Source organism: Parus major, chromosome 7 (genome assembly GCF_001522545.3).
Source record: "Parus major isolate Abel chromosome 7, Parus_major1.1, whole genome shotgun sequence".
In the NCBI taxonomy this organism is placed as follows: Eukaryota; Metazoa; Chordata; class Aves; order Passeriformes; family Paridae; genus Parus; species Parus major.
The window spans coordinates 24,203,392-24,216,110 of NC_031776.1; positions in this window are offsets into that span (position 1 = coordinate 24,203,392).

A 12,719-nucleotide genomic window follows, 5' to 3' on the forward strand; every position below is an offset into this window, starting at 1 on the left:
TAATTCTAAACCTTATTGTAGTTGTGAAGACTTAAATTGGGATGTTATTTGTGTTCCCTCTTTATGTATATTAATGATGGTTCTTACTGGGGCATTCTTAATTTTGACAGAAGGCACACTGGGGAGGCATCTTGACTTGGTGTGACCTCTCCAGTTGCATGTTGAGTAGCCAAATTAAATGAGGATGGACAGTACATCTTAGGCAGGGATCTCATCTTGGTTACCAGAAATTCTGCAGGGTGCTAACAATCAAAAACCACCATTTCCTGCACTGTATGTGCATCAATGAAAAAAGCCAACTAAGACACTTCCTGTTCACTTTGGAGAGAATTTGAAATCAATGGTGTTTTCAGCTCTATGAGAATTTATATTCAATTCTCCTAATTACTCACAGACTAGTTGTCAACAGGCTTTATGGATGGGATTAATATAGCTGAATAAAGACCCTTAAAATTTGCTTTCACTCTTTTCCCTGGAAATAAAACCCAGACTCTGGATGTACTGGGATTTTGAGAGAGACAGGACCACTGGTAGACATTTTAAAGCATGATTTATTATTCTTCTTTTATGGTCTCATGAAGGAGTGAGTATGTCTTCACCTTATTCACCAGATGTTCTTAGTCAGTGGTCACAAGAGTGCAGGTCACAAGGTCTTTTAAAGGTTATTTTGCCAATAAACTAATGCCACAAAAGAATATTTCCGCTTTCACACCAAGAGTTAATTATTTTGTTTTATATGTCTTCACCCCAGTGCGGACATTCTTAGCCAATCATATAATGGCACACAAACCTACTTGCTATACCTTAAACTCTTTATTACCTTTGTAATTGCTTCTGTATCTTAACTTAAAAACCTTAAAACTTTCCACTACTTAGCTTAATGTCTTTCTATCTGTGAACTCTCATTCTCGCTTATGGCTTTAAATGTGGAAGCCTTTTCCAAGGTCTCAGGTTGAACCCTGTGCTCATGTCTATGTTTGACCTCGCATTTACAAGATCTTGAGAGCTTTCTGTGCTTGGGATTCCTACAGGATGAATGAAGAATTTTTTTTAAATTACCCAAGCTTTGCTGATGTGCTTCAATATTAAGTCTTGTGTTTCCAAAATTAATTACTTGACCTTCTTGAATGTGTCCATAGTGCAGTTCTGGTCCTGTTCTTGTTTTGAAACTAAACAATAAGACTGCTGAGAAGTTTGAACATACCTCTGTTTGTTTTCATGATGTACCATCTTAAGGTGGGAAAAATGCTTTCAACTTCTGAGGAATTCTAGGAAAATTAAAAAAAATCCCAAAAATAGGAAAACATCCTTTTAGTCACATCATCATTTTTTACTTGGATTATTTTTCTCTCCTAGAAGTGTATGACTTTTAAGAAAGATTGCTTTTGGGGTTTTTATTTATACTAGGAAAAGTAGGATTCCAAATGCATCTGGAAATCACCAGATGGGATGGTAATATATAATTCTGACTCAGCATGAAAAAATATGGAACAAAAGTAAATACCATGGAAAAATATTTGTAAATAAATTAATCAAGATCAGAAATCAGGAAAATCAGGAAAATTTGTAGAAAACTATTGCAACTTGAATCTAATGAGCAGTAACAACTTCAATTATGCAATGTGAAATTTGAAAAACATGTAAGCAAAAAGATAAACAAATGTGGGAAGATGTCTGGGAGCAGAAACATGGTTTGTTGGACAATAACAGGGAAAAAAAATCCTTGTAGGTGACTGCAGTGTGATCATCAAAAAGACAGTGATCAATGAACACATTGGGGAAAACCAGAGCATTGACCAACAGAGCTGCTGTTCACAGGCAGGAGCCCAGTGCTGGGGCTGCCTGCAGTTCTGAGACTGTCCCAAAATGCTTACTGCCCAGAGGAAGTTCAAGCTTATCTTTCAAATTAAAAAGGGGAAACAGTTACAAAAAAGCCAAGCTTTGCTAAGTCAGCTTCAGTCTGCTGTCTTCGGTTTCCCCTTTGTCAGCAGAAGCTGTTGAGAGGCAGCCTGGCAGCCCACCTGTGTTTGTTTTTCAGGTTATTAAATATCAAAACTGAGCCAAACACAGTGGAAGTTAGAGAATATGTTAGAAATAATGGATGAAATCTTAAAGGATCAATTCCCACAAGTGTCACAAGACACATAATGGGGACATGATGAGTTAAACAACCCTGAGGGATACTGGCAGCACTCCTGTGGCTGGTCAGGGTGTTATTATGCTTCAGGTTTTCTAATATTGTATTGGCAGTGCTTTAGTTAGTGGCTTACAGATAGGAATGCTCTTAACATTGGTAGAAAGCCACTTTCACAAGAATCTTATTTTTCTTTGCATACAATTGATTAACTTGGAATTTTCTTCAAGAACTAAATAAATAAATGTGTTTTACAGTTTCTTGCCCAAATTTCCAGTCTTTGTCATGTCAGTAGATCTTCAGCTGGTATAATTTGGGGAATTCTACTATTCTTCTCACCCTTTTTCTTTTTTTCTGGACAATGTGTCTCTGTGCTGAACTCAGTCTTTAATGTGCTCACTCTGACAGAAAGCACTAGATTTGAGGAAGTGCCAGCTTTTCAGTAGGCTCCCCAGTGTGAAGTTTTGAGCTTTAATTCCATCTATAAGAATTCGGGGTACTCATATTGGCACTATATGATAGACAGAGACTTGAAAATCAAGGCACTTCTCAAAGTATGAGCTGTCCTGCATTTGACACCACGTTGGATTGGGTTTGTATGGCCACATTTTGGTACTGGGGTACAGGGTTGGTTTCTGTGAGAAGCTGCTGGAAGCTCCCTGCCTGTCCAGCAGAGCCAATGCCAGGCAGCTCCAAGGGGGATGTGCTGCTGCTCAAGGCTGATCCAGTCACAGATGGTGGTAACACCTCTGTGATAACACATTGAAAAGAAGATGTTTTTGCAGAGATGTAATTGCAGCCAGTGAAGAAACAGAACTTAGGTATTTTCTTATTCTCATTCTTTCAACAGCTCTTTTTACCTGAAGAAAATAATATTCATCTTCACTCACTCTTCAGCAGTGGAGCAATTAGTTTTTGTTTTACTCTTGTTTGGTTGGGTTTTTTGGGAAGGTGCTTTCTTGGTGATATCTCTTTTTGGTTTGTGGGTTTCTTTGACTTTTTTCTCTATGTAGAATCCCTAAATAACTTTAGTGACACAGACCACATATTGTGAATATCCTTTCCATGGAAAGTAGCTTTGTTTTAATTCTTGATTTATTTCAAAGGTATTGCAAGTAATTCTGTTTCTTACCTTATAAAAACACAGGCTGAAATCCATTACTACAAAGCAAATGTAGGGTTGTGTTTAATCCCTGGGCTCAAACAGGCAGGTGAAGTAAGCTGGACTTGACCTTCTTACTTCTCAGAGGCAAAAGCCGCATTTCTTACGGAAATATCAGATAACAGAAATTTCACAGCATGCTCTTTTGTGTTTTGGAAACTGATATTTTAATCAGAGCTGTAGAATTTCTTGGGAATAACTTGCTGTGCCTGGGAGAAAAAAGGTGGCTGCTTCCAGCACCCTCTGCTCCTCCACCTCCTTTGTGTAATGTATAATCAGTGTAAATTGTCACTGTGGAACAAGAGGATAGCTTGAGTTGTACAGCTTGAAGAATTTCTCCTGATCCTTGTTCAAGCTGACAAACAAACAAGATGAGCAGGCTGAATAGGTTTTCCTCAATGATTTGCATAATGGATTTTTGAGCCTTGGCATGCTGGCCTGCAAACTACATGCTCCCTCCTTTTCTTTTCCAATGTGGAAATGTAATCTGAACTCTTGTCATGCATTTGGGAAATGGACTCATACTTGTGATTCAAAGTAATCAGGATGCAAATCGAGTTCTGTGGCCTAGTAATCTCAGCTCACCTATATGTGAACAATGATTCTGACAGAAATAATGATATTAAACCAAAGTCCCACTCTCTTGTGTGCATGTGAAAAATCAAGGAGGCAATAGATTTATTCTTATTCTCTGAGAGTACAGTTTGTCTTGGTTTCATCACTGTATTTCTGTTTAATTAAGAGTTTCAGGCAGTGCTATAGAAATGTTTCCTGCACTCAAAATGCAAACTGATTTGGAGTTTGTCATGCTTTCTGATATGTTGGCATATCTAGTAGGTATTTGTAACAGGAAGTTTCAACAAATCCCAGCATGTGAGGATAGCTCTCACATAATTAGTTCATGGGAGATACTCCAACACAGCACAGTTAGATGAATAAAGCATACTGGGGGGAAGCTAGGAAACCCTGTAGTTTTGACTTTCCCAATACTGAAAACATCACTGTGCCAGGGCTGTCAGTATTGTGACTTGGGAAGGGAGAGAATCAGATCAAGAATATTTCAAGTATTGGCCTTTTCCTAATAGTGGTGCTCCTGCTGCTCTTGCCCCACAGCCCTGCCTTTTCCACTGCCCCAGCACTGAGCCAGCACTGAGGGAAACATAGCATGCAATGCCCAACTAGTCCCCCTTGAAAAGCAATTTATGCTCACCTTAGGGACTGCAAACAGTAAAGTTGTGTCTGGCTGCCTCAGTGGCAGTCAGGCACCTTTGAAGAATGCTTTCCTTAGGCTTAGTCTGTACCCACTTGCTACTTGCCAGGAGCTGTCAGTGATAGGCAGAAAGCCCAGCTGTTACATCTATTCCTCTGATGCCTTTAGTCCTTGAAAAGTCAGAAAGGTGACTTTGAAGAGAACATTCAAAACTCTTCCTGAGGGTCCCCTTGCAGCCCGACCTTAATTGCCTCCTTCGGCTCAAAGTGTCTTTCCTTCTTCTGCCTTGCTGTGTGGCAGAATCTCCTCTTATGCTGCATTATTTAGTATCTCAAGAGTGGGCACTGTGACTTCAAATGCTTTGAAGCCTCCAAGCCAACCTGTGTCATTTAAAGAAATGGGGGATTTCTCTGTGGTTCTGAGCAACCAGTTTATAAGATTTTTATTTTTATTTTTAAAATACTGGACCGGCAAACACTCTGCCTGGATAAAATGAGGATGTTCAGCTTCATTAACAACAGAGAAAAACCTCTTCCTCTCCTTTGGCTGCAGCCCCTCCTGGAGAGTTCCAGTGGGTCATGTAGGCAACTCCTCTTTGGCTATACAGTTCTTGACACAATCTGTGGAAATATTCACTTAACTTTTGAATTATTGCCAGTGTTATATTACAGGGAGGTGGGAAACAAAACAAGTCATTAGTGAGTATGGCAACAATGTGTTAGGGTGGGGGTTTAGGGGTGTTACTCGATTAAACCTTAAGCACAGCTCTACAAACCAACAAAACCCTTCTCCCTTCTGGTGGAATTCTTACCTACTGAGTATCAGATTCTTTTGTGTGTTGATTTCAGTTCAGATGTCAAGAGATTCTTCCAGATTCTTTTCATAGAAATACTTTACTGATACTGTAACTTTTTTCTTTTTTTGTTTTCACTGATTTCTAATTTACAGATGAGCTAGCAGTCCATGAGGATTACCTTTGCTATGATATTTGTGTACCTCATTAAATAGGATGATCAGGACAGTGCTGAGAGAGTTTAAGTCAGCTCAGTTTAACTTCAGTTTTAACAACAAAATCTCTTTCATTCTTCTAGTGAAGGCACATCTGATGGTCTTTTTTTTTTTTGGATACCAAAGCAGAAAGCGTACATTTCTTTTATTGATCCCTGAAAGTTATTAAAGGTGTCCCGAGCTACGTATGCTTTTATTGGTGTGCAAATTATTTGGATATCAAGAAATGCTAATCTACACTGGGAGCTCTCAGACTTCAGAGTGCACAGATTCGTTAGGCTATAAATACTGTTAATATCCATAAGTATCAAAGATTAATGATACTAGTTTTTATTTGTTCTACAGACAGGAGAAACTTCTTATTTAAATTTAACCAAGTAAAATAATCTTTTTGACACTTGATGTGAACATGTCACTGAAAAAAACCCGTGTCATGTAATTAATTGATTAAAACTTGTGAATATTTCAAGAGTATTCAAAGGAATTTTTGTGGGGATGTATGTTCCAATGACCCAGTATTTCAAAGGATACAAAATTGAAAGCTCAGATGAGTTCAGGAGGATACTGCTAGCAAGGGATTTTTAGACAAATGTCCTAAATTATGTGCTTATCTCTCTAAACTGAAATAGCTTGCAAAGCCAGTGACTCTTAATGCTGGTCAGAAACAACCCAGCTTATTACTTTTTCTTTCTCTGGAAGAAAATGGGAGGTGTTTGATGTTTTCTTTTGAATTAAATAGATCTGATTTCCATGGGGAAAGAATTGATTAAAAGAAACATATAGAAAAAAAGTCCCAGACATTTCCATCAAATTTCTGGTCTTGCCTGGCTGTTCATTGGTGTAGAAACTAATTGCTAGAGACATGATTCTGGGGTATCTTGCCTATGTGCCTACAGTTCTTGATGAAAAAACCTTAGATTTTTTCTTTGTATGATGACTTTCAAGGGCTTGCTGCTTTGAAGTTAGAGGCATTGCACTTTTTTCCCTCTACCATTTTTCTGGCTCAAAAGCACTTTCACAATGCATAGAGATGAAGGTTTCACACAGTCTGATTTCTGCAGTGGTGAAAAAGGCGCGAGAGAAATTTGCGAAGTTCCTTGGTTTTTTTCTTCACTGTTAATAATCTGTAGTCTTTAAAAGGCTTGAAATGTTGGTAAATCACTACATTTTATATATTACAAAATTAAGAAGAAAAAACTATAATTTTACCTCTTTGCTCATTATCTTGGGAAACACCTGCTTATGCCAAACTACTGAGACCATCCTACCATCCTCTTAAGTGTGATTTTGGTCTGTTTGTGGGCTGAAAGTACCAAAGCCATACAGAAATCCCACTGTTTAGAAATGAGTGATAGCAATGACAAGATACAAAAATAAAAAAGAATTTCATTTAGCATGACTGTCAAATTTTCAAATATATTGCATGCGAGTAATTATGTGAATGTACTTGCAGTTATGTGAATGTACTTGAAATTCAGAGTATATAGTGTAGTTCCTACTTCACTAGAGGTGAATGCAAGTGTAAGTAAAGAAGTATTACTGCCTTTAAATATGAAAATCAACAACCATCAGTCAACAGAGCTGATAAAATGTCTATCAGAGGTCGCTACCCAAACTTATCTGTGAGCTGTTTTACCCTTCAACATGCTTTGAGTATAGATTTTTCATAGCTAAGAAGCTCTAAAAAGTAATATTGCCCCAAGAGGTACTCCTGAAACCATTCACAGCATCTCAAACCTGTCAGGATTGTATGTTTCAGCAATCTAAAAATTTATCATTCTCATCAGTCTGTTTGATGAAATGAAATCTGTAAGTTGGTTGCTGGATATAAATTACCTGGGAGTCTGAAGATTAAAAGTAGCTCCTGAACAACTGGAATGAGGGAAAAAAAAGTAAAAATTGAGCCACATTACCCCAACTCACTGTTTTTTTTATATGGAAACCTATTCCCAGGCAATTGACTTTACATTATTCATTATTTGTTTGAGATTTGAATGGCAGCTGCAATATTATAAAATATAATGAAACTTTCCAAAGGCAGTGGAAGTGCAAATTCAAGCCCAGTTACAGGTATATGGCTCAGAGAATGCTCTTATCCTTGAAAATGAGCTTCATTTATTTTCAATACACTGAGGAAAAACAACTGCATTTGAAAACTCGGTGTTTGTTCATTAGCACTTTGTCTTACCTGTCTTGTTTTAAGCTCCCAAATCCTCCCACTGTTCTGATTATTTGCCTGATAGTGTGTGATTTCAGCTGAAATTTAGGAGATCAGGAAGAGCCAACCAGGCAATTCATTCTTGGAGAGCCACAGGGATTGCTTGGAGCTTGTGAAGTTGAGTGGGGGGTGGGAACTCTACTAAATCACATCCATGCAGATAGAAACATCCCAAGCTGGGTAAGAGGAGTTTGGAAAATGCTGGAATGATCCATTTTGCCTTACAGATAGGGAAAGTCACATCACTTCTCAAAGTTCTGATACTAAACTGAGGCTGTGGTCTGAACAGTGCCATGAGCTATTGCCAGACCATTTCTGCAGAAACTGCTACGATGGTCTAAGACTTTATTCCTTCCTCCCTCTTCCTCCATCAGCATATTAGCACTGTTCTGCTCTCAGCTGCTGCCCATGCAGCAAAGCTGAGGAAAGAGAAGCACAAAGGCTTAAGTTTTGTGAAGGATCAATGCCAGATAGTTTTGTATCACTTCAATAAAACTTTATCTCTTTTTAAATTGTAAGTTTGTCTTGGAAATTACAGAAATATGTTCACAGATACTTTCTCAATATGTTTTGCCTGAGGTAGAGACAAATGTTGGGGAAATACAGCCTAAGTTCAAAGTTTCCTGTGATCTATTGGGCAAATCCTGGTACTGGACATTGCTGTCACCTGTGAGAACAGGAAAAGTGTTAAAAACCCCAAATAAATGGAAATTTAAAAATTACATGGGGCTTGCTTCTCTCTGCTCACAAAAGCAGAAGCTTTCTCATTGCACCTGATCATTGTATTCAGTGTACAGTTTCTTTTGTTTTACCATGTAGAATCATTCAGAGGAGACTTTCAAATATAACGACTTTTAAAGTGGTGGTGAAAGAGGCTGGCACTGATTTTAAAATTTTATCGAGACTTATTATTTTTGAGGAATTTTGACCACATTGAAATAAGGCCTTTAAAAAGCTGAGTAATTCTGAAGTCTGTCAGTCACAAGCAGCTTTATGGGAGTAATTGTTCCCTGTACAGCAGCACAGACCTTGCATGGCTGAAGCTCACAACCCTGAGCAGGCAAAGTGTCACCAAAAGATGTCTTGGTCACTTGTTCCTATCAAACTTCTTGTGCTGATTCTGATATTGACATGATTACATACTGAGCTAGACTGAGGGACTGGTTCAGCTGAAAACTTAAAAAAAAGAAGGTAAAAAAAATTCTTCCTTGACTATTTAAATAATTTCAGTTGGAAGAAAGTATTGTTTTTAAAAAAAAAAAAAAGTTTAAGAGGAAAAGCCTTTCACAGCTCTAGCTGTAGTGATGGATTAGTTTTTCTACAGGTTTCTCTCTAGGGCTTTTGCAGCATTAATTTTCATAGGCAGGAATGTTGCATTAGGACTTAAAATTGCTCAGACCAAAGGGCTTTTTGTGGTGTTGTTTTTTTGACTTCCCTCTTCAAAGGCATTACTTTGTTCATGATGAATCCATGGAAACTCAGTCTAGATTTGTTTGTTACCCAGAGGTGTAGCTTAACCCTGCACTACACACTGGGTGATATAAATGATGTTTATATGATTCCAAATGAAGTAGAAATTGATGTCAAGTCTTGTGGACAAATTTTGTCATTTAATGAGGGAACTAGAATAACCAGTGCATCCAGGAATAATATGGGAATGATAGGTGCTTGCCAGATTTGAATATTATTCATTCTCATATCCAAGGCTTGTGAGACATCCTCCTTAATCCACACTGAAGTTTTGTGCCTCTTGGGTTTAATTAACCCTGATGTAACTCTGCTGACTTCATTAAAGATGGACAAGAGCTGTGTCTGAATCATTCACAGGAGCACAAATGTGGTGTTTTAAAAAAAAACCTAAAAAAAACCCCAAAACAAATCTGTGGCAAGAGTCTTTGAGAGAATAAATTTTGACTGGATTTTCCAAAAGTACTGAACAATTTCTCCATTTATACCTATGTTAGTGGGTTATATTTCAACAAAGACTAAGATTTGTTACAAGTTCGTATTTGTCTTGACCAGAGAAAATGGTTTGGTGTCTTCAAGAGTAAATCCCAAAACTACCAGATGGATTAATTAAGTAGGATCATTTTTGACTTGTGTTCAAAGGGTCTATTCTTTCCTGCAGATGATTATTTGGGTCAGCTCTCAAAGGTACACTTAAAAAAGGCATTGCTCACACACACCATGTGTTCTTTTACCTTCCCTGGTCTCCCAAGGGGGTTTCTCTATCAGTTTCCCAACAGAATCACATTGTTCCTGTATTTTCTCAGAGTTCTTAGATGGGTTATTGGGAGAAGAGACCGTAGGGGTCCGGAAAAGTAAGTGAAAACAGGGAATGAATCAAGACTTGAGATGTGAATAAACCTCTTCCAGTGAGATTCAGAGAACTCCCCTCAGTCAGTTCTGCTCTCACAGTGTAAAACCATGTATGAGAGGGAAATATCCACTGGATAATAACCTTTTACTCAGAGAGAGTCATCCTAGGCAAATTTTAGTCAAGCTCTGGCTAAACTAATCCAGCTTGACACCAATAATAAATTGTGCAAATTCCTGTGACCTTCATCATTCTTATTTTGTATTAAATGTCATCTTGTTAGATCATGCATGAATGAATGGCACAATATGATAGATAGCATGAATTATTGTTCACTAATAGATTTTGTTAAAATGTCTCCTCTCTGGGCTGGTCCTTGAGAAATATTCTTAAAATATGCTTTCTTAGCAGGCCTTCGAAATCAGAGTTGAGGCCATCATAGGAGTTGGAAAAATTGGCTTCTGTTGGTTTTGGTGTGGGGTTTTTTGTTTGTTTTGGTTTGGCTTTTGGTTTTAGGGTCTTTTGGGGTGGTGTTTTTTTTTTTTTTTTACCATCTTGTTTTTTTCCCCCTCAGTTTAAGAGATGGCTTTTTTTCTGTGCTTTTATTACTACACAACTGTGGACACTTAGAGTGATGGACACAAGTGCACAAGCTTGACTTGGATCTGACTTTGTAGGTCATGGTCATCAGAAACTTTGAAAAAGAAAGACAGTCTGTTTCTGAAATATATGAGGAGCAGCACAGACTAAGCAGGGTGGTGATTAAACCGAGAGCAGGTGAAAACAAATTTCTGTTTACAAGCCCTTAAGGCCACCATTTCCCACCCAGGCTGTTTTCATGCTCCCTGCAAAGCCCTGCCTCATGGATGCTGTAGTCATGGAATTAAACAGAGTTCAATAGGCTTTTTGCTTTCCCCTGGCATGCCAAGCTACTCATCAGCAACCCTTAAACCTCCATTAAAACAAATGCACTAGAAGTGTGTTTTCCTCTGAAATGACAGAGTCCAGGCTATTGAATGACAAAGATATTTGCTTAATAGTTTAGAATGATTAGGATGATACCTTGGCTTATCTGATAATTTTGTCTCCAAAATGTTTTTTTCCCTAAACATGTCCATCTATCTCTTGGCATATAATCAAATTTTTAAATTTGCTTTTCACTAGACAGTGTTGATAAATATTTTTAACATACTTCCAGAGATTGTCAAACATTAAAAATTATAATTGCTAGTGGTTTTCTTAAAGAAACAAAAATCCCCTATAACTATCATCTTTAAGGCTTCAAGATTGTAGATAATTAAATGTGATCCATATTTAGCCCTGCTTCTTTTTCTGTCCACAGTTCTATATAGATATAACCAGATGATGTTTAATGGAGCAAACCAAATTCTGTAAGGCAAAAGACACTGTTCTGTGGCTCAAATCCCTTCTTTCCATGATAGGTTTTCTAACATGGCTGTGTGTCTCAGGGTGTGGTTTAATCTGAGCCATTTTCCTTCACACACACATGATGTCTCTGACATACTTAGAGGACCTCTAAATGGATATTAGGAAATTGAGACTGACTACAATGTCAAGTTTTCTGATGCCTTTCTCTCCCACCTGGGGTTATGGTTTTCTTGTCAAGCATAGCTTGAAGCCATCTCTAGTCTCGTTTAAAAATGTTAGGGTTCAGAACCAATACCTGTAGTTCAGATGGAAAACAAATCTAACCAATACTGAACTTTTGATTGGAAGGCAGCAACCTCAGCTTCCATAACTGAGTAAAATCCTTTCTAAATGTTTCTGCATATCAAGAGTGAATTTCTGTCAATGGACTTAAAAGTCCTTGAGCATTTTTAGCCTTGAATAAGCAGCACATTTTTATTCTAACAACTATATTTCTGTAAAAATCTTTTGATGTGTCATTAAGTAACAACCCATTTTGCACAGGAACTGATGTTTCCCTCTTATTCTGCTGCATAATGGAACTGTCTTGGGCTCTTTCCACTCAACTGCACTTTAATTGGGTGTCACAGAAGGTAGGTGGAAGGCATGAGAATGTTCCATCTGAGTAAACTTCAGAAAATTTGGCTAAGAGCAGAAAATAGCAAAGGGAGCATAGTGGTAGGCTCCACAGTGGCTGCAGCTTTTCTGGGATAACAATATAAAATCAGATAGATCTTGGTACATAACGTGTCACCTCCCGGGAGAAATGACCGTATAATTGGATAGATGGATTTCCCTGCCTCAGTGTTGTTCTTCGTCTCAATCTTTTCCCCTAACTCCTTCAGTCATTCTATTATAGAAATACTGAAAATGATTATTTGAGGAACTTCAAGAAAGTGTCAAGAAGAGGTTATTTCTGAAGTAAATTTCTTCAGTCATACACCTCTTGCCTGAAACTGAATATAATCATAAGGACAGTTATGTAGAACAGAACAGGCGATTATAACAAATGGAAGGGATGGAGTGCTATGTTGGTATTTTTTTTGCTAAATTTTACTTATCAGACTCTACACTGAGTACCTTTTCTGTTTGTTTTTGATAGGTATATAACAGAGTTGTTTGTTTATTGTGTGTTTTTAGAGTTTTTTTTTTAATCTCCAGGAATGTTGCTGTGTTTTGACTTTGATATGTTGCCAATTTGATTTAGGTGCATCCAATGCGAGAGTGAAATCGTGACTAGTA